Below are 27,390 nucleotides of genomic sequence, written 5' to 3'. Positions count from 1 at the left end.
GTACATGTGTTAGGGTCTCCACACCAGTATGACATGGAGTGATATGTACATGTGTTAGGGTCTCCACACCAGTATGACATGGAGTGATATGTACATGTGTTAGGGTCTCCACACCAGTATGACATGGAGTGATATGTGCATGTGTTAGGGTCTCCACACCAGTATGACATGGAGTGATATGTACATGTGTTAGGGTCTCCACACCAGTATGACATGGAGTGATATGTACATGTGTTAGGGTCTCCACACCAGTATGACATGGAGTGATATGTACATGTGTTAGGGTCTCCACACCAGTATGACATGGAGTGATATGTACATATGTTAGGGTCTCCACACCAGTATGACATGGAGTGATATGTACATGTGTTAGGGTCTCCACACCAGTATGACATGGAGTGATATGTACATTGTACATGTGTTAGGGTCTCCACACCAGTATGACATGGAGTGATATGTACCTTGTACTTGTGATAGGGTCTCCACACCAGTATGACATGGAGTGATATGTACATGTTAGGGTCTCCACACCAGTATGACATGGAGTGATATGTACATGTGTTAGGGTCTCCACACCAGTATGACATGGAGTGATATGTACCTTGTACTTGTGATAGGGTCTCCACACCAGTATGACATGGAGTGATATGTACATGTTAGGGTCTCCACACCAGTATGACATGGAGTGATATGTACATGTGTTAGGGTCTCCACACCAGTATGACATGGAGTGATATGTACCTTGTACATGTTAGGGTCTTCACACCAGTATGACATGGAGTGATATGTACATGTGTTAAGGTCTCCACACCAGTATAACATGGAGTGATATGTACATGTGTTAGGGTCTCCACACCAGTATGACATGGAGTGATATGTACCTTGTACATGTGTTAGGGTCTCCACACCAGTATGACATGGAGTGATATGTACATTGTACTTGTGATAGGGTCTCCACACCAGTATGACATGGAGTGATATGTACATGTGTTAGGGTCTCCACACCAGTATGACATGGAGTGATATGTACCTTGTACATGTGTTAGGGTCTCCACACCAGTATGACATGGAGTGATATGTACCTTGTACTTGTGATAGGGTCTCCACACCAGTATGACATGGAGTGATATGTACATGTTAGGGTCTCCACACCAGTATGACATGGAGTGATATGTACATGTGTTAGGGTCTCCACACCAGTATGACATGGAGTGATATGTACATTGTACTTGTGATAGGGTCTCCACACCAGTATGACATGGAGTGATATGTACATGTTAGGGTCTCCACACCAGTATGACATGGAGTGATATGTACATGTGTTAGGGTCTCCACACCAGTATGACATGGAGTGATATGTACCTTGTACATGTTAGGGTCTTCACACCAGTATGACATGGAGTGATATGTACATGTGTTAAGGTCTCCACACCAGTATAACATGGAGTGATATGTACATGTGTTAGGGTCTCCACACCAGTATGACATGGAGTGATATGTACCTTGTACATGTGTTAGGGTCTCCACACCAGTATGACATGGAGTGATATGTACATTGTACTTGTGATAGGGTCTCCACACCAGTATGACATGGAGTGATATAAGAGTATAAATGTCATCACACCCAAAATCTGTCAGAACCTTCTACAATGTAGAGTATAAATGTCATCACACCCAAAATCTGTCAGGACCTTCTACAATGCAGGGTATAAATGTCATCACACCCAAAATCTGTCAGGACCTTCTACTATGTAGAGTATAAATGTCATCACACCCAAAATCTGTCAGGACCTTCTACAATGCAGGGTATAAATGTCATCACACCCAAAATCTGTCAGGACCTTCTACTATGTAGAGTATAAATGTCATCACACCCAAAATCTGTCAGGACCTTCTACAATGCAGAGTATAAATGTCATCACACCCAAAATCTCTCAGGACCTTCTACAATGTAGAGTATAAATGTCATCACACCCAAAATATGATAATTTCCTTCCCCATATAAATCACCCCAAACAAAACACAATACTAACCTAGATCTAATATCCCACTTCTCCTCTACAAGACCATGTCGTCATTATAAATACCATAAAGTAGATAATATCACTCTATTCTAAGCCATAATTATATAAAACAAAAGTTGTAATAACCAGAAACCATAGTAACCACATAATAACTGTTTACTCAGGAAGTTTCTAGCTTTAACCCTTTGGCCCAGATTTGGACCAGTCAGAATATATTTAGGACCGATACAGGAAGAAATAAACCATAAAACTATGGAAAGATTCCTCGAAAAAATTCCAAACCTTAAGCTCTGGTCTGGAACTTTGTAGTGGGGTCTGTTTACAGTACAACATCATTAAATTCTATCTGAATCAGAGGAGAAATCTCCTGGAATTGGAGGAAAATCGTTTATTGATACATGAAGTACAGATCACCTTGGCAACCTGAGAAGCAGATTATGCCATTACAATCGGATTTGTAGAGTATTTCTACAATAAATTTCAATTTTTTTATACAATCTAAAGAATTGAATTATTTATATTCATAAATTTAAATTTATTTCAACATTCCATCTCAATCATCTGAGAGTCTTTTCTAACATTAGCAATCAAATGCAGTTAACCTAATTACCAAATGTCGCCTCAGAGAAAATAGTTAACAAATTCTGAAAGAATTATACAGCAGTTGAATTACATACCAATCCTCAATAACTTTTAGGAAATTATTGAATAAAATAATAAAGAGTAGATAAAAAGAATGATGGAATTTCCCCAAGGTATACCACAATGGTTGTAGACATTGTTTGGTGTTTATAGTGTGTAACAGGACCTACCTCTGTCTGACCGAGGTAAGAGTACTACTGGTGGTACAGAAACACCTTCCACATTGATAATGTCACGGAGAGGAAAAGATTCTCCCGGAGTTCCATCCAGAGTCCCACTGTTACCCTACACACCCGAGGGACAATTCCAGAGGCTCTCAAGGCATAGTCTTGGAACTATACCAAGGCCAGTTGAGCATGGCCAGTGACGCAGAACAAAACGGCCACAAGAAGCCTGTCTTGGCTTAGTGCTGCACTGAAGGTACCAACAATGGCATTACACAAACCAAGTCCTTTAATGCTGGGCTCGGCCTCGCTCCATTACACTGCCTCTATCTGTAGAATAACCCTGATCAGCTGGGGCCACACTCGTGAGTGGGAGTTGTGTATTGGCTTTTCAGATCTGCTATTGTTGAGGTTTTTGTACGATTAGCCGGTCATGTCGCGGTTCATTGGCCGACAATCAGACACCCTCATTAGGTTTATAATTAATGAAATGATTATCTGCTGCATTGTTCCAAAGCATACACAGGTATGTACATCATACAATACAGATACTTCAAAGGAATGCAGTGTATAATCTGTAGCTATTGACAAGCGCGAGGAGACAATAGAGGGAATATACCAGTCTATAGAGGTCTGTATCTCTCTACGCTACTGTGGAACACTTCTCAACCCTGCACACCCGTCAATTTATAGAACAATTATAGGATCTATTCCAAATTAACCACAATCATGACACCAGTGAATTAGATATGTTTCATAAGAGATGATGTAGACGGAGATTTACATATATATGTAGGTGTAGAACGACCCACAGGTAGACTACTGTTGATACTTGTGGTCAGATTTACCAGGCTAATAGTCATAGCTATAATGCACTGTAGTTTCTATAAAGATTCATTTAAAAAGATAGCATTAATTCTGGCTTACAATATGGAACAATGTGTGGATTTAGAACCCAATCTTGGTAACATATGACATAAGCCATTTACTGATCCAAGAGAGGTGCTAGTGACATACATGTATTGTTATATAACTAAAAGGAGCGGGTTGATATGGCTTGTACATATAGTGATAAATACGGCCTCTGTCACTCAGCTGATGGAGCATGCTTCTTTTGCTCTGAGTCAGTAGAGTCGTAGTTTATCATGACGAAGACCCGGGTTCGATTGCTGGTAAGGGAACTCGACAGGAATGTATATTTTTGCCTCTTCTTCCCCTGTTCTTTTCCATAACAAACTACATGACACATGACCTTACATCACCTAGCAGCCTTTAGTTGTCTAAATCATGTCTCAAATCATTCTCTACACTTGTTAATCAATCAAGAAATCAAAGTAATTTTCTTACCTGGTTTTATAGAGTGTCCTCGATTTGACCTCATAATATAAAACAGGACCAAAAACTAACTACAAGCCCTTCCCCTCTCTCCTATTTCAATGAGGGTATAACAAGATATACAACATATATACTTTTAATGAAGCTTTATCCTTCACTTTCCAAATACAACCACAAACCAGAATGTTTAAACAAGTTTTTTCAACCAAATAACGGTAAATTGATGCCCTGCCAAACACCTGGTAAATGTTGTGGATTTTGACATTCACTTATCAAAACAGCCATCTGTGTGGTTTGGAATAAAACACTGAATTACAAAGCCTTGAGATGACCTTGAGTATCAATGTCATTCCTATCAAACCCCTCCAGTGTCAATTATTTCCATTGACAGAGCCACAACACCCAAGAGCCACTAAAAACAATTTGTTTTGTCAATGAAAATACATTCAACATTGCCATGAATTATTTTGTTTGATTCTAATTATACTCAATGATATAATGACCAAATTGTACTGTGTATAAGCAATCAATAATTGAAAGTCAGCAAAGTGCAAGAGGTCACAAGATGACAAAGGTCAAAGGTCTTAACCCTTTGAAGTAGCTTCAACATCTAAACCTATGTAGTTTTACCTTGCATCAAAATTAAAATATTCAGGTTTAGAGATAAGGTTCAAAATCATTCAGCAATATCATTTAAGTTCAGAAATAATGCTCAAATTCAGAGCATTCTATCTATAATACAATTTTCATAATGATCAATACAGAATTCAGTGATATATGTATATAAATAAACTGCTAACAAGAAGAGAGATGATTCTAAAAATAAAAATTTCTACTTGTTTATGTTTTCCCCAAAATCAATTTCTCGAGTTGTTCCAATTTAGAAAGACAAAATTCAGCCAAACTTCTGGCAATTGACAGAAATCCAAACACTTCTTGAAAAACGAATCATTATTTACAAAACAGATATCTTTAATTGGACATCTAAATTAAATTTTTTCTGTATTAAATTTTTGACAGATATAAAATATGGAATTCATCCAATATGTCAGTAGCAGAAATCAATGTCTGCCAGCGAAGCTCTCACCAGAGACACCATTCACAGTTGCCATTGGAACACTCACCAACAGATGTCTAATTCATCCAAAATATTACTTTCAAAAACAAATCTTCAAAGTGCACCAATCATTCTGCCAAGATTTGAAAATTACATTGTACTCCTGGGAAAAACAAAAAATTTGTTTGTCATGACTTTGATTGCAATATCTATCATGTTCAAAATGAAGTTTTCAGAACAGAAATTTATAACATTGTATAATTTTTTTACCAGTGATATAGGGAATTCTAATCTGTAAGATTTATTACAATAAAAACAATGCAAAAAGTGCAGCAACATTCAGATGATTAGAAATCCAAATATAAATTGTACATTTAATTCAGGAAATAATTGCTATGAATTTTAGAATGCTTTACAATGAAGTTACATGAATATGTATGTACTATCGTTGGCTAACTAGAATTACCACTAATGTTCACCTACCTAAGAAAACATTACCATACAAATGTAATATCATGATGACTTTGAAACCCTCTTAGTTAACATCATACCTTGTGGTCAGAAAAAAGAAACAAAAGACCTCTTCTGGAATATAACCTACCTTACAGGTAAAACAATTCAATACACAAAGCATTGGACAGGTAAAATTCCTCCTTCTTTTATACATTGATCACTTACCTGTACTCCAAAAATATCTAGGAAATCCAGACTATATCATGTCCTCAAAAGTCAATGGACACTTCCAATTCTATTTGATATTCATTTAATTGTCCTGATTTGTTTTCTACGGCAACTTAAAGTTCAAACAAATATGAATTCGTACTACAACTACTTTAATTTCAATAATGATCCCAAAGTGTTACTTCTTGTTCAATAACTGGACAAGATTCACAACAACTTAGAGCAAAAGATGACAATATTGAGTGATACATTGACAGTGACATTTGAGAAGACCCGACCAGAGTGGCTAAGATCAGTGTGACACAGTACACACAAAGTACCAGATCAGCATCTTACCTCCAGAACAAAGCCTACCCCATACTTTCCTCCAATCAATAGTGAGTGGCCAGATGTTACTCAGGTACACACAATACTGCTGATAGTCCTACTTATTAAGGTAGCTTTTACACAGTACATATTAATATCTACTCAAATGTGCCGTATTAATCTTTCATGTGTAGTAGGATAGCAGATATATACATCCTTAAAATGATTTCCTGGTGACCTTGCTTGACCTTAGCCCCTGTATCGCTAGACTGAATCACTGTAAGCTTTATACCTCCACTGGAAAAATAACACAACATTTCCACAAAAACATCATTCAATAGTGACCTAGTTTATATACACGCCCTTTCCATAAAATAAACTGCCCCGGAAAAAAACCATGCTAACCCTACCATGGTAAGTGAGTGGAGAAAATCGTGTATGTGGATCAAAGTTTAGGACTATTCTTAGAGGGATCTGTATTAGTATAGCGTAGTGGCATTAATTGGCTGTGCAGCTACTTTGAGTTAGTGTGGAATTAGAGCGGCATGATTACATTAGAGAGAAACATTGTTTCCTGCCTGTAATCTGTACAGCTAATGGGATTCCTCATTAATCACTTATTACTCCTCCCTTCTCTCTTCTCTCCTTCATTCTTTGTATTGTCCTTGCTTATAACAGATATGTATTCTTATCTATCTCCCCAAATCACATTGTCTTGTCTATGTTACATACCATTATGTTTTTTCTCTGTATCTCAATCCCATTATGCACTTACCAAACTAACTCCTGGCATTACTTAAGGCTCCATTTATTCATTGCATTGCCTGTTCCCCCCCTCTCATTCATTCCTGTCCCATAACTCCTCCCATTCTGCCCCCTAACACCCCCCATCCTGCCCCCAAACACCCCCCTTCTGTCTCCTAACTCCTCCCATCCTGTCCCCTAACTCCTCCAATCCTGCCCCCTAACTCCTTCCACCTTGTCGCCTAACTCCTCCCATCCTGCCCCCTAACACCCCCATCCTGTCCCCTAACTCCTCCCATACTGCCCCCAAACTCCTCCCATCTTGCCCCTAACTCCTCCCTTCTGTCCCCTAACTCCTCCAATCATGTCTCCTAACTCCTCCCATCCTGCCCCCTAACTCCTCCCATCCTGCCCCTTAACTCCTCCCATCCTGTCCCCTAACTCCTCCCATCCTGTCCCCTAACTCCTCCCATCCTGCCCCCTAACTCCTCCCATCCTGCCCCCTAACTCCTCCCATCCAGTCCCCTAACTCCTCCCATCCAGTCCCCTAACTCCTCCCATCCTGCCCCCTAACTCCCCCCATCTTGTCCCTAACTCCTCCCTTCTGTCCCCTAACTCCTCCAATCATGTCTCCTAACTCCTCCCATTCTGTCCCCTAACTCCTCCCATCCTGCCCCCTAACTCCTCCCATCCTGCCCCCTAACTCCTCCCATCCAGTCCCCTCACTCCTCCCATTCAGTCCCCTAACTCCTCCCATCCTGTCCCCTAACTCCTCCCATCCTGTCCCTAACACCTCCCTTCTGTCCCCTAACTCTTTCCATCCTGCCCCCTAACTCTTTCCCATCCTGCCCCCTAACTCCTCCCATCCTGCCCCCTAACTCCTCCCATCCTGCCCCCTAACTCTTTCCACCTTGTGTCGCCTAACTCCTCCCATCCTGCCCCCTAACACCCCCCATCCTGTCCCCTAACACCTCCCTTCTGTCCCCTAACTCCTTCCATCCTGCCCCCTAACTCTTCCCATCCTGCCCCCTAACACCCTCCTTCTGTCCCCTAACTCCTCCATCCTGACCCCTAACTCCTCTTATCCTGCCCCCTAACTCCTTCCACCTTGTTGTCTAACTCCTTCCATCCTGCCCCTTAACTCCTCCCATCCTGTCCCCTAACTCTTCCCATCCTGTCCCCTTACTCCTCCCATCCTGCCCCCTAACTCCTCCCATCCTGCCCCCTAACTCCTCCCATCCAGTCCCCTAACTCCTCCCATCCAGTCCCCTAACTCCTCCCATCCTGCCCCCTAACTCCCCCCATCTTGTCCCCTAACTCCTCCCTTCTGTCCCCTAACTCCTCCAATCATGTCTCCTAACTCCTCCCATTCTGTCCCCTAACTCCCCCATAACTCCTCCCATCCTGCCCCCTAACTCCTCCCATCCTGCCCCCTAACTCCTCCCATCCAGTCCCCTAACTCCTCCCATTCAGTCCCCTAACTCCTCCCATCCTGTCCCCTAACTCCTCCCATCCTGTCCCTAACACCTCCCTTCTGTCCCCTAACTCTTTCCATCCTGCCCCCTAACTCTTCCCATCCTGCCCCCTAACTCCTCCCATCCTGCCCCCTAACTCCTCCCATCCTGCCCCCTAACTCTTTCCACCTTGTCGCCTAACTCCTCCCATCCTGCCCCCTAACACCCCCATCCTGTCCCCTAACACCTCCCTTCTGTCCCCTAACTCCTTCCATCCTGCCCCCTAACTCTTCCCATCCTGCCCCCTAACACCCTCCTTCTGTCCCCTAACTCCTCCATCCTGACCCCTAACTCCTCTTATCCTGCCCCCTAACTCCTTCCACCTTGTTGTCTAACTCCTCCCATCCTGCCCCCTAACACCCCATTCTGTCTGCTAACACCTCCCTTCTGTCCCCTAACTCCTTCCATCCTGCCCTCTAACTCTTCCCATCCTGCCCCCTAACACCCCCCTTCTGTCCCCTAACTCCTCCATCCTGATCCTAACTCCTCCAATCCTGTCCCCTAACTCCTCCATCCTGACCCTAACTCCTCCAATCCTGCCCCCTAACTCCTTCCACCTTGTTGCCTAACTCCTCCCATCCTGCCCCCTAACACCCCCATCCTGCCCCCTAACACCCCCATCCTGTCCCCTAACACCTCCATCTTGTCCCCTAACTCTTCCCATCCTGCCCCTTAACTCCTCCAATCATGTCTCCTAACTCCTCCCATTCTGTCCCCTAACTCCTCCCATCCTGTCCCCTAACTCCTCCCATCCTGTCCCCTAACTCCTCCCATCCTGTCCCCTAACTCCTCCCATCCTGTCCCCTAACTCCTCCCATCCTGTCCCCTAACTCCTCCCATCCTGCCCCCTAACTCCTCCCATCCTGCCCCCTAACTCCTCCCATCCTGTCCCCTAACTCCTCCCATCCTGTCCCCTAACTCTTTCCATCCTGCCCCCTAACTCCTCCCATCCTGCCCCCTAACTCCTCCCATCCTGCCCCTTAACTCCTCCCATCTTGTCCCTAACTCCTCCCATCCTGCCCCCTAACCCCTCCCAACCTGCCCCTAACTCCTTCCATCCTGCCCCTAACTCCTCCCATCCTGTCCCCTAACTCTTTCCATCCTGCCCCCTAACATCCTCCAATCCTGCCCCCTAACTCCTTCCACCTTGTTGCCTAACTCCTCCCATCCTGCCCCCTAACACCCCCATCCTCCCCCCTAACACCCCCATCCTGTCCCCTAACACCTCCATCTTGTCCCCTAACTCTTCCCATCCTGTCCCCTTAACTCCTCCAATCATCCCTAACTCCTCCCATTCCTGTCCCCTAACACCTCCCATCCTGTCCCCTAACTCCTCCCATCCTGTCCCCTAACTCCTCCATCCTGTCCCCTAACTCCTCCCATCTGCCCCCCTAACTCCTCCCATCCTCCTCTATCCTGTCCCCTAACTCCTCCCATCCTGCCCCCTAACTCCTCCCATCCTGTCCCCTAACTCCTCCCATCCTGCCCTAACCCTCCCTTCTTGTCCCCTAAACTCTTCCCCCTAACTCTTCCATCCTGCCCCCTAACTCCTTCCATCCTGCCCCCATAACTCCTCCCATCCTGTCCCCTAACTCCTCCCATCCTGCCCCCTTTGCCCCTAACTCCTCCCATCCTTGTCCCCAAACTCCTCCCATCCTGCCCCGTTAACTCCTCCCATCCTGTCCCCTAACTCCTCCCATCCTGTCCCCTAACTCCTTCCCATCCTGCGTCCCCTAACTCCTCCCATCCTGTCCCGTAACTCCTCCCATCCTGCCCCCTAACTCCTCCCATCCTGCCCCTAAATCCTCCCCATCCTGTCCCCTTAACTCCTCCCATCCTTGTCCCCTAACTCCTCCCAATCTGCCCCTAACTCCTCCCATCCTGTCCCCTAACTCCTCCCATCCTGTCCCCCTAACTCTCCTCCCATCCTGCCCCCCTAACTCCTCCCATCCTGGCCCCTAACTCCCTCCCATCCTGTCCCCTAACTCCTCCCATCCCCCGCTGTCCCCTTCCCTAACACCTCCCATCCTGTCCCCTAACTCCTCCCATCCTGCCCCCTTAACTCCTCCCCATCTGTCCCCTAAACTCCTCCCATCCTGCCCCCTTAACTCCTCCATCCTGCCCCTAACTCTCCATCCTGCTCCTGGTCCCTAACTCCTCCCGATTCCTGTCCCCTATATACTCCTCCCATCCTGTCCCCTAACTCTACCCATTCTGCCCCCTAACTCTTTCCATCCTGTCCCATAACTCCTCCCATCCTGTCCCCCTAACTCTGTCCCCTCCCATCCTGCCCCTACTCTTCCCATCCTGCCCCCTAACTCCTCCCATCCTGCCCCTAACCTCCTCCCATCTTGTCCTAACTCCTCCCTTATCCTGTCCCCCTAACTCCTCCCATCCTGCCCCTTAGCTCCTCCCAATCCTGTCCCTAACCTCCCCATCCCAATCCTGGCCCCCCCTAACTCCTCTCCATCCTGTCCCCTAACTCCTCCCCATCCTGCCCCCACTAACTCCTCCCATCTGTTCCAACTCCCTCCCATCCTGTTCCCCTAACACTCCTCCCATCTGCCCCTTAACTCCTCCCATCTTGTCCCTAACTCCTCCCATCCTGCCCCCTAACCCCTCCCAACCTGTCCCCTATACTCCTTCCATCCTGCCCCTACTAACTCCTCCCATCTCTGGTCCATCCCCCTAACTCCTCCCATCCTGACCCCCTTAACTCCTCCCATCCTGCCCCCTAACTCCTTCCATCCCATGTCCCCTAACTCCTCCCATCCTGCCCCCTAACTCCTCCCATCCTGCCCCCTAACTCCTCCCATCCTGTCCCCTAACTCCCCCATCCTGCCCCTTAACTCCTCCCCATCAGCTTGTCCCCTAACTCCTCCCATCCTGTCCCCTAACTCCTCCCATCCTGCCCCCTAACTCCTCCATCTGACCCCCTAACTCCTTTCCATCCTGCCCCCTAACTCTTCCCATCCTGCCCCCTAACTCCTCCCCATCCTGCCCCTAACTACCTCCCATCCTGTCCCCTAACTCCTCCCATCCTGCCCCTAACTCCTCCATCCTGTCCCCTCTAAGCTCACTCCCATCCTGTCCCCTAACTCCTCCCATCCTGCCCCTTACTCCTCCCATCCTGCCCCCTAACTCCTCCCATCCTGTCCCCTAACTCCTCCCATCCTGCCCTAAACGCCTTCCCTCCACCTGTCCCCTAAACTCCTCCCATCCTGCCCCCCTAACTCCTCCCATCCTGTCCCCTAACTCCTCCAATCCTGCCCCCTAACTCCTCCCATCCTGCCCCCATAACTCCTCCCATCCTGTCCCCTAACTCCTCCCAATCCCCTTAACTCCCCCCCATCCAGTCCCCTAACTCCTCCCATCCTGCCCCTAACTCCCTCCCAATCCTGGTCCCTAAACTCCTCCCATCCTGTCCCTAACGTCTCTCACCATCCTGCCCCTTAACCCCTCCAAGCTGGTCCCTAACTCCTTCCATCGCTGCCCCCCTAACTCCATCCCGATCGCTGCCCCTAACTCCTCCCATCCTCTGCCCCCTAACTCCTCCCATCCTGTCCGCATCAACTCTACCAATCCGCTCCCCTGGAATGTTTAATGCCATCCTGACCATCCCCTATACCTCCCATCCTGGCCCCTAACCTCCACCCATCCTGTTCCCTCCTAAATCCCCTCCCAAATCCTGCCCCTGAACTCGTTCCCATCCTGCCCCTTGTAACTCCTCCAATCTCTGTCCCCCTTAACCTCCCAGCCCATCCTGTCCCACTTTAACTCCTGCCCATTCCTGTCCTTGCCAATAACGAAGTCCATGCCATATACTGCCCCCTAACCTCCCATCCTGAACTTCCCCTAATCCCTTTTCCAATCCTGCCCCATTCAGTAACTCCTAAAACTCCCATCCTGCCCTTTAACTCCTCCCATCTTGTCACTCCTACCTCCTCCCATACCGTGCCACCCTATACTCGTCCACCGTTTCCTGACCCCCTTAACTCCTCCCATCCTGTCCCCCTAACTCCCCAATCACCAATTTTAACGATTAACTGATACCCTAACTCCCACCACATCCTGCCCCCTAACTCCTCCCATCCTGCCCATCTTAACTATCTCTGTCCCATCCTGCCGCGCCTAAAGCTCCTCCCATCATGCCCCCTATCTCATCCCATTCCTTTCCTCTACACTCCTCCATCCTGCCCCTATAACTCTCCCTTCTTGCTCCCCTAAACTCCCATCCCATCCTGCCCCCTAACTCCTTATTCCATCCTTTGCCCTCCTTCTCCCATCCTCAAACTTAACATCCTCCATTCCTGTCCCCTAACCTCATCCCATCCTGTCGCCCTAACTCCTCCCATCCTGCCCTTACCCTAAGCTCAATCCCAAATCTTGTCCTTAGACTCCTTCCCATCCTGCCCCCTAACTCCCTACCCAACCTGCCTCCTTACTCGGATCCTTACCATCCTGCCCCCATAACATCCTCCCATCCTGCCCCCTAACAGACACTCCCATCCTGTCCCCTACACACCACCCATCCTGCCCCCTTACTCCCTCCCATCCTGTCCCCTAACTCCTCCCTAATCTGTGTCCCACCTAACCCCTCTCCTAACCTGCCCCCTAACTCCTCCCATCCTGCCCCCTAACTCCTCCGCCATCCTGTCCCCTAACTCCTTCCAATCCCTGCCCCCACAACTCCTCTCCAGTCCTGCCCCTGCTAACCTCCTCCAACAGGTCCTGCCCCCTATAATTATCCCATCCTGCCCCCTAACTCTATCCCATCCTGCCCGCCTAACTCCTGCCCATCTCCTGACCCCTAACTCATCCCATCCTGATCCCCTAACTCCTCCTCATCCTGCCCCATAGCTCCTCCCATCCTGCCATCCTAACTCCTCCCCATCCTGTACCCAAACTCCATCCAATCCTGCCCCTTTGAACTCGCTCCCATCCTGCTCCCAAAAACTACCTCCCATCCTGCCCTCATTAACTCGTTCCCATCCTGCCTCCATAACTTCCTCCCATCCTGCCCCCTTAAGCCATCCCCCCATCTCTGTCCCTTAACTCATCCATCCTTGTCCCCTAACTCCTCCATCCTGCCCCCTAACCTCCCATCCTGTCCCCTAACTCTCTTCCCATCCTTGCCCCTATAGCTCCTTTCCATCCTGCCCCCTCTAACTCCTCCCATCCTTTCCCCTAACTCACTCATCCTGCCCCCTAACCTTCTCCCATACCTGCCCCTTAACTCCTCCATCCTGCCCTCATAACTCCTCCATTCCTTGCCACCTAACCCTCTCTCCTCCCATCCTGATCCCCTAACAATCTCCTATTCGCATCCTGCCCTGCCGATAGCTCCATTTCCTCATTCCTGTCCCATTACTCCTCCTCCATCCTGCCGCTTCTTTAGATAGCATGTTCGCTTCCCGTATACCTTGATTCTTGTCTAGTGATATAAGACATTCAATCTTAACCACCCTGTCCACCCTCCCATCCGTCCCTAACATCCCCCCAATTACTTCTGCTACAGCTCCTACCCTCTTGCCCAAACAACGTCCCATCCTGCCCCCTAACTCCTCCCATCCTGCCTCCATAACTTCCTCCCATCCTTGCCCCTACTCGTTCCCATCCTGCCTCCAAACTTCCTCCCATTTTTACCTACCTCCCCCTCCTGTCCCCTAACTCCTCCCATCCTGCCCCCTAGCTCCTCCCAATCCTGTCGACCCTAACTCCTCACCATCCTGTCACCCCCTAACTCCCTGCCCATCCTGCCCCCCATAACTTCACCTCCCATCCTGTTCCCTAACTCCCTCCATCCTGCCCCCTTAACTTCCTCCCATCCTGTTCCCTAACAACTCCTCCCATCTTGACCCCTTAACTCCTTCCCATCATGTCCCCTTACTCATCCCACCCTGTCCCCTAACTCTTCCCATCCTGCCCCAAACTTCCATCTCCATCCTATCTCCCCCTAAACTCCTCGCCATCCTGCCCCCCTAACTCCCTCCCATTCCTGTCCCCTAACTCTCACATTCTTTTCCCTAACACCTTCACATCCTGTAGCTCCTTACTCCCTCACTTCCTGTTTCCCGCAACTCACTCCCATCCTGTTCCCCTACCTCCCCAATCTTTGCACCCTAACTCGTCCCATCCTGCCCCTTAAGCTTCCTCCCATCCTTCCCCCTAACTCTATCACATCCTGCCCCCTAACTCCTGCCCATCCTGTCTCCTAACTCTTCCCATCCTGCCCAAACTCCTCCCATCCTGCCTCCCTAACACCCCCCATCCTGCCCCCCTAACCCTCCTCCCATCCAGTCCCCTCACTCCTCCCATCCTGCCCCGTAACTCCTCCAATCCTGTCCCCTAACTCCTCCCATCCTGTCCCCTTACACCTCCCATCCTGCCCTTAACATCCTCCACATCTTGTCCCTAACTTCCTCCCATCCCTGCCCCTAACCCTCCCACCTGCCCCCTAACTCCTTCCCCATCCTGTCCCTCTAACTCGTTCCCCCATCCTGTCTCCCCCTAACTCTCCTCCTGCCCCCTAACTCCTCCCATCTTGTCCCTAACTCACCATCCTGTCCCCTAACTCCTCCAATCCTCCCCCTAACTCCTCCCATCCTGCCCCCTAACTCCTCCCATCCTGCCCCCTAACCTCCTCCCAAATCCTCCCATCCTGTCCCCTAACTCCCTAACCCATCCTTCCCTAACTCCCCCTAACTCCTCCCATCCTGCAACAATCAAATAGCAAACCCTAACTCTAAGGGATAAAAACCTAACTCCTCCCATCCTGTCCCTCCCACCTGCCCCCTAACTCCTCCCATCCTCCCCCTAACTCCTGTCCCCTCCTACTCCTCCCATCCTGTCCCCTAACTCCTGCCCTGTGTCCCTAACTCCTCCCATCTGCCCAAACATAACATGCACCCATCTAACCCTAAACTCCTCCCATCCTGCCCCCTAACCCCCCTCCCCTCCCAAAAACATATTATCCTGTCCCCCTAACTCCTCCAAACTGCCCATCCCCCTGTCCATCCTGCACCTAAATCCTCCCATCTGAGTCCCCTAACTCCTTCCCATCCTGCCCCCTAACTCCTCCCATCCTGCCCTAACTCCTCCCATCCCTCCCCTAAATCCTCCCAAATCTTGTCCCCTAACTCCTCCCATCCTGCCCCCTATACTCTACTGCCATCCTGTCCCCTAACTCCTCCCATCTTGTCCCCTAACTCTCCCATCCTGCCCCTGTAACTTGCCCATCCTTTGCCCCCTAACCTCCCCAACTCACTCCCATCCTGCCCTCCACCTCCTCCTGCCCCCCTTGCCCTAACTAACACTCCTCCCATCCTGTTTCCCTAACCCTCCCATCCTGCCCCCTAACTCCTCCCATCCTGCCCCTAACTCCTCCCATCCTGCCCCCTAACTCCTCCCATCCTGCCCCCTAACTCCCAATCCTGCCCCCCTAACATTTACCCCTCCTCCATCCTGCCCCCTAACTCCTCCCATCCTGACCCCTCCCACTCCTCCTGTACCCCTAACTCCTCCCATCCTGTCCCCTAACTCATCCCATCCCATTGTGTCCCCTAAACTCCTCCCATCCTGCCCCCTAACTCCTCCCATCCTCCTAACTCCTCCCATCCTGTCCCCTTTACTCCTCCCATCCTGCCCCTTAACTCCTCCATCCCTAACTACCCATTCCTCCCCTAACTCCTCCCATCCTGCCCCTAACTCCTCCCATCCTGTCCCCTAACTCCTCCATCCTGCCCCTAACTCCTCCCATCCTGCCCCTAACTACTCCTCCCATCCTGCCCCTAACTCCTCCCATCCTGTAACTTGCCCCTGTCCCTCTAACTCCTCCCCCTACTCCTTGTCCCCCTAACTCCTCCCATCCTGCCCCTAACTCTATCCTGTAGCACCTAAACTCCTCCTCCCATCCTGCCCCCTAAACTCCTCCCATCCTTGTTCCCTAACTCCTAAATCCTAGTACCCCTAACTGAATCCTGCCCCTAAACTCCTATCCACATGAATGTATAATCCCTAACTCTCCCATCCTGCCCCTAACTCCCATATGCCCCAACTCCTCCTCCTGGCCTCCCTAACTCCAAATTGTCATCCTGTCCCTAACTCCTCCCATCCTGCTGACATCCCTGTCTCCTCCATCCTGGACCCTAACTTAATCTCCACTCCCCACATATAACTCCTCCATCCTGCCCCTAACTCCTCCCATCCTGGTCCCCCTAACTCCTCCCATCATAACTGCCCCAAAAAGAAATAATCCTGCCCCCTCCTCCCATCCTTCCCCCTAACTAATCTGTCCCTAACTCATCATCTTGCCCCCTAACTCAACCCATCCTGCCCCCCTAACCCTCCCATCCTGCCCCCTAACTCCATCCTCCCTTAACTCCTCCCATCTTGTCCCCCTAAACTCCTCCCATCCTGCCCCCTTAACTCCTCCATCCTGTTTAACAACTCCTCAATCCTCCCCTAACTCCCAAACATCCTGTTCCCTAACTCCTCCAATCTTTAAGCCCTTAACTCCCTCCCATCCTGTCCCCTAACCTAAAAACCTGCCATCCTGCCCCCTAATCCTCCATCCTGCCCCTAAGACTCCTCCCATCCTGTCCCTGATACCCCTAACTCCTTCCATCCTGCCCCCTAACTCCTGCCCCATGCCCCATAACTCCTCCCATATCTGTTTAAAACATCCCCCTAACTCCTCCCATCCTGTCCATCCCATCCCCCTGCCCCTCCTGTTCCCTAAACTCCTCCCATCCTGTCCCCATTGATTTACATCTGTCCCCTTTTAAGACATTAGGGATTGGAAAGCTCTTTAAAGTTCTATAAACAATTGAGAATATTGGGACCCCCAGAAAATGTATACTCCTAAAAGTGATTATATATCCTGCCTACTTACATATCCCCTTCTACTCCTAAATCTCTACCTCAACTCTGTTCCCCCATTAACACAAACATTTAATCCAAATTTCATTTTGAAATTTAGAAAAATTCAGAAAATCCTGTAATGATTTATCTAAGTCCTTTTGTTTATCCTCAATCTTAGCCCCCTATACTAACTCCTCTAGATTCCTCATTAAGTCAGATTTTTAGTGTCTACTGGTGCCAATCATGAGGGGAAAAATGTAGTACCATACTAACTCCATTCTTTCTGAAAACTTTATCTATTAAAGCAACCTCTCTAACACACATCAGGATGACTGCCACCCCACAACTAGATCATCTATCTTCCAGGTTCATCCACATCAACTTTCCATAATAAACAATACAGCCCTCAAGTAACTTTATTGATTTTTAAATACAATATGCCAGAAAAAAAATCAGAGAAATGGATAAAATGGCTGCCCCCTAAAACTCCAAATCAACTCTCCAGATCCTGTTTATGAAATTGTTTTAAACCAATTATTCTGTAAAAATTTCAATGGTGATAAAATTTAAACTCCCCCCATAAAATAATTTAAATTGTCCTCTTATGAAAGTTACAATCTATTTTGAAGTTACTCCCTTTGAAAAAATGCTCATCCCAAAAGTTACTTCCCCCTGTCCTTGGCAACTCCTATAAATTATTGTGAGAATAGCCAATGATATCATTAATTAATTTTTTGTGGCTGCCTGAAACTACTCCTCCCATCCTTTGCCTATTTTTCTCCTTTAATAAAAATACATGCCCCCTAACTAATCCAATACATCCTGTAACACTTAACTTCCTCAATTGAGGCCCCTAAATAATCCTACCTGTATCCATCCTGTCCCCTAATGCATTCTATGATCAGTTCCCCATCTAAACCGACCTAACTGCACTTTAATTTTTCCTAAATTACAAAGGACTCACTACCCATCCTGTCCATTAATGCCTAACTCATCCTTAACATCCTGCCCCCTAACCACAGAAACTCCTCCCATCCTCCCATTAATGAAACCTAATCAAGATTTTCAATGTAAATTGACAGTTAAACAAAGTTAAGATCTTTTCAACTCCTACAAAATATTTAAAAAAGTACATAAAACACTTATGTCCACCATAATTTTAAAGCAACCCAGGTTAATTGCTTTATATAATGTTTAAATCTGTTTGACTCCCAAGTTGGTCATCATTCCTGCTATAAAAATGACTTATTTAAATAAATCCTCCAAATTGAATTCTCCAATCCTGATCCCCTTAACTCCTCCATGTTGTAAGAGAATCATCTTGTAAATAAAGACATCATGGTCCCCAATGGAGAAACTCCCCAATTTATATAAAGTTTTGAAAGGAATTACAAATTTAATAGTTGTCATTCCTCCAAACCATTAAATTAATTAATTTTCTCCCTAATGAACAAATCTGGTGATGGTCCTTAAAGCCTTCACAATCCTTACAATCCATCTATGATTAAAAATATTTTATTACCTGAAAAAGTAATAAAATGAAAAAAATGACTATTCCTCCCATCATTGTGCAGCTTCCCTTTTAACAAATCAATTATTATGCAACTAATAATCTTAACAGTGCCTAGTAAAGAAAAAGCCCCCCTAAACTTGTTATCCCATGGATCTTTCCAATCTAAATTTTTTGATGACATTCCTAATAAAACATGCCTACATTCCCATTTTAATCATCCTACAACTTTTTCCAATTTATCCATATGGCTTCAGTGGACCTTTTGAACCTTAAGTGTAATTAATGACCTTGAAATCGCTCAAACTCCTTTACCATTTGATCCCATCCCATTGTTTCCCTAACATCTGTCCCTATTCTGTCTCTGTACAAACTCAACAATCCTCCATTATCCCCCTAAGACTCATTAATTATTGGCATGTACATTTTCTTTCCCTAGGTGTAACTAACCATCCTGTTATATTTTGCCCCAGATAAGGTAACTTCACAATGACTAAATCCTCCATTCAACCACATCCTCCATCCTGTTCCCTAACTCCTCCCATCCTGCCCCCTAACTCCTGCCCCCTAACTCCTCCATCCTGTTCCTAACTCCTTCCACATCCTGTTCCCTAACTCCTCCCATCTTGTGCCCCTAACTCCTCCATCAGGAATCTTGTTCCCTAACTCCTCCATCCTGCCCCCTAACTCCTCCTCCTGCCCTAACTCCTCCCATCCTGCCCCCTAACTCCTCCCATCCTGTTCCCTAACTCCTCCAACTTGCCCCTAACTCGTCCTCCTCCCATCCTGTTCCCTAACTCCTCCAATCTAACTGCCCCCCCCTAACTCCTCCCATCCTGTTCCCTAACTCCTCCTCTTGCCCTAACTCCTCCCATCCTGCCCCTAACTCCTCCAATCTTGCCCCTTAACTCCTCCCATCCTGTCCCTTATTCCTCCCATCTTGTCCCCTAACTCTATCCCATCCTGCCTGCCTAACTCCTTCCATCCTGCCCCAAAACTCCTGCCATCATGCCCCATAGCTCCTCCCATTCTGTCCCCTAACTCCTCACATCCTGTCCCCTAACTCCTCCCATCCTGCCCCCTAACTCCTCCCATCCTGTTCCCAAACTCCTCCCATCCTGTCCCCTAACAAGTATTTCACATCTGATCATCATTTTTGTACCAGACATTAGGGATACAGCTACTTTAAAGTTCTATAAACAATTGAGATCTCAGACCAATCCCAGTAAACATAGAAATGTTATACAGTGGTAAAGTGATTATATATAGGCCTACTTACATAGTGTTTAAGGTGAAAGTTTGTCTACTTATCTTATTGAGTTAAACCCCACCTCTACCTCTCTAGTTCCTCCATGAACACAAACATTAATGACAAATTTTAATTTTGAAATTTAGAAAAATGAAAATTAAACTAAATTGTAAATGATTTATCTGTCATTTTGTTTAGTTGCATAATCAATTTAGCAGACTGAGTACTGATTGATGAACTAGAGTCGTGTAAGTCAGATCTGGTCTTCTGGTGCAAAACAACAGGAACTCTTTATTGAGGGGAAAAAGTACAAAATACTGAACTGTTTGGCCTTTCTTTCTGAATCTGTTATCTATAACAAAGGCTCTCTGACACATCAGGTCTGCCCCACTGTACACACAGATTGTACTAGATCTATCTATAGGGTCCAGGTTCAATCAACTTATCCATATTCAACAATACTAGACCCTCAAGTAAAGCAGGAAAAATACCTATTCTTTATTGATTTTTAAATACAATATGCAGAAAAAAAAATCAGAGAAATGGATGGATAAAATGGCAATAGTTTATGAATTTAAAACCCAAAGCTACAACAAGAAGATAACAACAGAATTTTTTTAGGACTATCACCAATTAAATTGTTTTACCCAATTATTCTGTAAAATTTCAATGGTGATAAAATTAAAGAAATTGACAAACCATAAAATAATTTAAACCCAGGAAAGTTACACGATTTTATTTTGAGTTATCTCCCTTTGAAAAATGCTTCATCCCAAAAGTTACTTCCCCTGTCCTTGGCAACGATTGTATCTATAAATAGCCTTAATAGCAACAATGATAACATTAATTAATTTTATGTGGCTGGAAACGTACTAGTCCTTTATGTTTTTATCTATTTGTTCTCCTTTAATATCAAACTCATGTACAAATGCACAGCTGCTTAGACTGGAATGTATAATTCCTGATACACTCTGTAGATACACTGTCGACAGACTCAATGGTGCAATAATAATCTTTATACCTGTAGTATGCGTATTATGTATTGAGTATGCATTCTAATCAGTTCCCTTTCTTAATAAACGACCTTAACTTCACACTTTAAGCTTTCATTCATGAAATTAAAATTATGCAGGACTCTACCCATAGATCACAAATATATATGCATATGTACATTTCCGTTCTGAAATAAGAATTTGTAATTATTATAAACATATGCAATCATGCCACCTTATGTCAAACATTTGAAAGACATCGTTCAGGTTTTAGAAATGTGTTATATAATGGTATCTATTGTTTTATAATTGTTTGACACAAGAAATAGTAGTCATTAATAAAGTTCAATGTATAATATGACACTTAAATACAGTATCATTTCTACAACAGAAATCAAAAATATCCAAACACATGTAAACAGGCACTCTATACCATCACTGGAGTGACAATGGCCCACTTACCATCAGTAAAATGTTGTAAGAGAATCACTTGTAGATAAAGACACACAGGGTCAGGTCTCTTAATTGGCTTAAATGACTTTTAAATGGTTTTGATTCTAATGCTTGGTAATTATATATAATGTGTGGCATTGGGAGCTGCCTAAGGTTACACAAACTTAATGGCCTAAAGCTCAAACTTAATTACAAAGGCAATCATTTTATGTTAGTTTCTTTTCCTCTAAATATCTTGTAAAATCTAATGATTATTTTGTTGTCAAAAACTGCAGAAAAAATAACCAACTTATATCAAAGTAAAAATGAATATCAAATTAAATTGTAGTGAATTCAAGTACCAGGTATTAATTATTTTCTGTGACTAATGAAAAAGGATAGCTAAAGTCTTTTTGATGACATCTTACATGATTTAAAAAACTATTGAAAAAAATTTTATTTTCTGATTTAATCATATTTGAGTTTCTTTTTTGACATGACCAATTACATACATATATGAGCTTCAAAGTTTAAAGGACCTTGAGTTTGACCTTAAAGCGCAATAATGACCTTGATCTCCTCAGGAAGGTCACAAGCACCCTCTGATACAGTGAGTCATGAGGAATGTTGCCTTTCATTTCCATAAGAATTGAGATGTTATGCAGAGTGACATATGTCTATAACAGGTTCTCTGTCTCACAACTCACACACTCAACATGCACTTCTAATCCCATGTTATGAATAAATTTACAAGTGCTTGGTAAAACACATCAAAATATTTTCTTGTTGTAAGATTATTTACAAAGTTTTCTATCCTTTTTTTTCGTAGTGTGCTATGGAATCGCTCTTTCAGAAAATTATTCATTAATGCTTGCACAGCATATATCATGCCATGACTTCATTTTCTCACCAAATAAATGTCTTGATGAAAGATAGCAGCAGCAGTTGCTAACATCAGCAACTTTGGTAAGCAGGTCTGGTTAAATATGGATATGTAGAGAAATATTCAGGCTGGAAGTGGAACAAAAGGAAAATGGGTTTTTGCTAAGGAGGATGAGATTATTGGCTGGGGACATTTTCTATATTCAAGGGGTTACTATCACTATCATTATATAAACGTACACCCAAGACTACATCATAGCAAAACTAAATGCAGTTCAGGAGAGAAAAAATGACCAATCGCAAGCCTGCAGTTGCTTTGTCCAGCTTCAAAGCTACACAGTCAACCACAGTGTACCGTTAGTTGATTCTTTTGCAGCAATTCAGAGGACCAAACTACCTTCTAATTTGTGGCTGCACACAAAGCCTTCAGTTTTGCTATGAAATATTCCAGTGGTGAATATTATGACGGTGATAATAACCCCTGGAGCATCAAGGATGAACCTGTGAGTTAGGAGGGATAACATTGAGAATAAGCCTAGAGGTGTCTTTACCGTACACATGTGATTTCAACCCCCTACCGAATACAATATTTACATGAAGTATAATTAGCACCAGTTTAATATCAATTTCAATAAGTATATAGATGATGAAAAAAAAAAAAAATATATACCCCTAGTCTTTCATAAAGTTGCCCCAAAAAATATCTGATTTTTGGACATTTCTTGCCTATTATTTGACATGTGTAAATCACAGCCTTGACTTAATGTACAACTCAGACATATATTCCTCCTTACACATAAAACTGATGGATGATATGAAGACATCCCCAATTAGGGATCTCCAGTTGTATTTAAAACATAACAAATGTTTCAGTACCTTATCTAATCCGAAAATTGTCCGTTTGTAGTGTCCTCAGTAAAATAATCGTCCATGTGTATCCCTGATACAGTAACAATTTGGTCAACCACGACATTACAATCCCAAGCTCCATTGGTTCTTAACAAAGTTAAATCCAACAGTCCTTAACGATTTTACCTGACTGATTTACACCTGTATGGTCCAGGTAATACAGGTGATGAAGAGGGTTCGTCATCAGGTAAGGAGAGGATCCATCATCAGTTCCAATATTTCTCACTTCAGGCAGTAATCACCTTAAGACTGACGCCACATCCTTTAAATCCAAGGTCAAGCTTTACTACAGGTAAAATATGTGACGGAGAATTCAATCTGCCCCTGAAGTAAGTGATAAAGACCCTGTCAGGCGTAGGGAGATGTATCTGGAGACAGTGACTGCCTTGTGACGATATGTAACTATTCACGCTAAATTAATCCCAACAGTACACAGAGATAGACCAACACTGGTTCACTACCTAATACATTACATCTTTCCTTCAATATCTTAACCCTTATACCATCAACACAAGGCCAGTCCTGGGCCTTACTTCTGTTAGTCTGTAGCAATCAGCTTTACATTGCTAATACTTTCACCAGTGCAAATACTAAATTTGCACAATTTATAATATTTTTCTCTTTATTGAATAAGTCCATATATTTTATTGGAAATTTTATATATGTTTATAATGTACAAAACATTTCATTGTCAATATTGATACTTAATACCTTTTTCATTCCTGTACATGTACGTACCTATATATGTCCATAATTGTTTGTATGATGTTCATATCGCACCTCAATTTTTGATTTGAGGACAAATCAATTTAGGAGAAGGGGAAGCATTTCACCAGTGCAAATACTAAATTTGCACAATTTATAATATTTTTCTCTTTATTGAATAAGTCCATATATTTTATTGGAAATTAATATAAAATCATTATCTAGACCATTTCTGTCATATGTAAGTCATTTTTATTTTTACCTGTAATCAATTATCTATATTGTTAAGTAAATCCTAGCTAAAGGTGTCAGAGTTAATCCCTTACTTCCTGGGACAAACAGGAAAGGATTAAGCCTTCAATTATCTAAAACATTTCACTTATATTCATAGACATGTTAATTGTTTCTCACCTATTTTTGCCTTGAGAAATACATGTCACTCTATTTTGAGAACTTTGAGTAAAAAGGCAATTGCCACCTGTCACTAGATTTTAGAGTAGGGATACAATTGCTTATAAAAGGAGATACATCAGTCAGTCAGGGAAAAAGAGTGAGTTGGAGAGTCTAGTTAGGAGTAAAGAGTCAAAGATTCTTATATTTGGATTTTACCTCTACTTACTGGATTTTATATGAAGTTTATTACGGATACGTAGAATTATTTGACTAATTCATCATGGTGACTTGACTTTCCCCTACGACTTCAACTGTATATATATATTTGTGTCTATTGTGTGTTATCATTGGATTATGTGTAATTTTACCTCTCACTTGCAAATAAACAATCGTATTATATACTATGTGTTAATTGTGCCCCGCTAATTCCCCCATCATGACAATCTACTACAACATCAATTCAAGCGTGACCTGCCCAATCCGACCAGGGCTCCGGTCACAATACCATCAGTTCTCATTCAACTGATTAGGTTCATAGATTGTATTGAAAACTTTGGTACAAAATGATCTGTGAGAACATTCCTGGAGGCGGCAAATTCTTGATAGAGGGGGAATTATCAAGTCTCAAATACTGTATCTACTGAGATAATACCTGAAATTTTTGTCAATTTCACCTTTGAAATTTCTGACAAAAGTTAAACCTGTAATTAATTTACCTCTTAGATGAAAGTATACAAGATATTTCTCGCATAAGATAGATAATCCTGAAATTATGAAATATTCTTCCATTTATACTTATCTTCAATGAAAGCAAAATGTCTTTGAAAAGATCTAAAGAATAAAATGCATAACAATTAACTTACAATATGTACTGGAAAAACATTTGGACAAAACATCCATTGAAATACTTAATCTTTTTCATATTATTACTATCTGTTAGAAGCAAATGCCCGTAAACAAATGTGTACAATAATTTATAAAACATTTTGGAGAATAATAATGATATTCGTAATTACAAAGTGGAGACTTAATTACTAATGATGCATACCAAAGTATATGTAGTATTATATAAACCCACATAGTACTTATTATATAAACCAATTATTGTATATTTAAATTGACCTATCAAGAGAATCTCAAATGGCTGATAATATATGGGACATCTATTTTTTCAGTACATGAACCCTGATACCCCGATACCTCCGGGGTGTTGATAGAACAGGTGTGTATAGGTGTCCAATTTATCTTTGTGTTAAACAATACAATTATAGTGACACTGTCCTCAAGGTAGACTGTGGCCTGAACATGACACGGAACATGGTAAACAAGAATTTAACATTTTACATATCATAACTACACAGAATCATTTAAGAAGTGAGCTTAAAAAGTAATACGTTTCATTCAAACTATTAAACCTTCATCAGTAATAACTCTATTTCAAAATATTACTTTCACAAATCATGAATCTTTTTCAACACATGATCATGAATCCATTTCAACACATGTCCTTCATAAGTCATGAATCCATTTCAACATATGACCTTCATAAGTCAATAATCCATTTCAACATATGACCTTCATATGTCATGAGCCCATTTCAACTTTTTCAGCCTTCACAAAACATTATGAATTGAGTATAATTTTAAACCTATGAACTTTTGATTTAGTGTATACCTGCCTGACAAGGTCAGTAAATGGTCAGTGTTTTATAAACATGTTACACTCATGTGACCATAACTGTAACATGTTAACTAATCAAAAGCTGTTTACTTGTTTAGTACAATTATATTAGAAGAGGAGAAAATGTAGCGGCGAGACCAAGATTCGAACTATGGACTTTCCAACAATAACCAAATGCTCTACCACTAAGCTACCTGGTCACTGTGATGATCAACCTAGTCCAATCCCGAGTATAGTGTATATGGATTTTTGCTTACTTCTTTATTGTCAAAACTTATATCAAATTGTGAAAAAGATGTCAATGTTCAGTTTGAACCTTAGGATTTCATTCCTATACATCCAAAGTACAAATATGACAGAAGTTGACAGAAACACATCCTCCCCATCATAGAGTTACACAACAATGTAAATGATATGTTAACCTCGTCAGTCTACCAAATCTGTCCCTTTATGTCACAATGTCTGACCTTCATTCCATAAGGTATACTAGCTCCAATGTAAACAAACAACCTTGGAAGGAAAAGAAAAGATAGAAATGATATTTACTTACTTAAAAGACTTGTTTCAGATTTTTTGTGAGTTTTCTTTACGACAATACCTACAAGTTGAGTTGACATTAGAAAGGGCTAAACTAATATTCTGTATACACTTCTGAAGCCTTGTCATCTTGATAGCATCTAGAATGTTATTTTTTTATGAATTTCAAAATGTGCAAAAATATGCATTTTTTCTTTAAATTTGTAGAAATTTCATGTTCTTTTCCTTGAAATTATTTACAACATGATGTTTATTAAGCTTTGACAGCATGATATAGGTCGATCACCCTTATTCCTAGGAGTCTTATGATAATTATACACCTAACCGATTCCCATCAGACTGTCAAAGAGGTGTTTAAGTTAAACCGTATCGGAACAACAAGTCAATATTTATCACAGAAGACAAAATAATTCCCATTTTTGTCTAAAAATAGATTTAAATAATCATAATCAACAAGGAATAACAATATATGTGAAGAGACCCACTTCAGTATAGAAAGCGGGCCAAGAATAACATCCTATTATCAAAACGTTTTCAATGGAGCAGCAAAAAGCTGACATAATGTGATAAAAAAAATAACAGTATAATGAATGAAAAAATAAAATGACAATAAAACCAACGGATGGATAAGACAAATAACAGGATATCTGTTACCTGAATCTTATATAACCTTTAAATTTCTGAGAATTACACAGTTTAAAACGCCACAACTGTTATAGATCACAACCTAAAAACAACTTCCCTTTAATTTAACAGAGGACAAGTTTACAAA

General features: G+C 43.6%; 1 protein-coding gene across 9 annotated transcripts in view; it reads right to left on the bottom strand.

Annotated features, from left to right (window-relative positions):
• Positions 1-27,390, bottom strand: part of LOC138307150 (arrestin domain-containing protein 2-like) — a 176,392-nt gene that overhangs the window by 65,199 nt on the left and 83,803 nt on the right. The window contains exon 1 of one of the 9 annotated variants that reach the window (XM_069247804.1): positions 23,430-23,672. The exons of 2 other annotated variants lie outside the window; for them this stretch is intronic. The gene's annotated coding sequence lies outside the window, so the exon portion shown is untranslated. Of the gene's footprint in view, positions 1-2,836; positions 3,112-4,177; positions 4,197-5,289; positions 5,310-5,900; positions 5,920-6,239; positions 6,417-23,270; positions 23,293-23,429; positions 23,673-27,390 lie in introns of those variants that run through there. 6 more of the 9 variants (XM_069247811.1, XM_069247796.1, XM_069247827.1 and 3 more) reach the window with 6 other exon arrangements.

The sequence above is a fragment of the Argopecten irradians genome, chromosome 1 (genome assembly GCF_041381155.1).
Source record: "Argopecten irradians isolate NY chromosome 1, Ai_NY, whole genome shotgun sequence".
Classification (NCBI taxonomy): Eukaryota; Metazoa; Mollusca; class Bivalvia; order Pectinida; family Pectinidae; genus Argopecten; species Argopecten irradians.
Note: the sequence above shows the minus strand (reverse complement) of the source record. Positions and strands in the feature narration are given on the sequence as shown.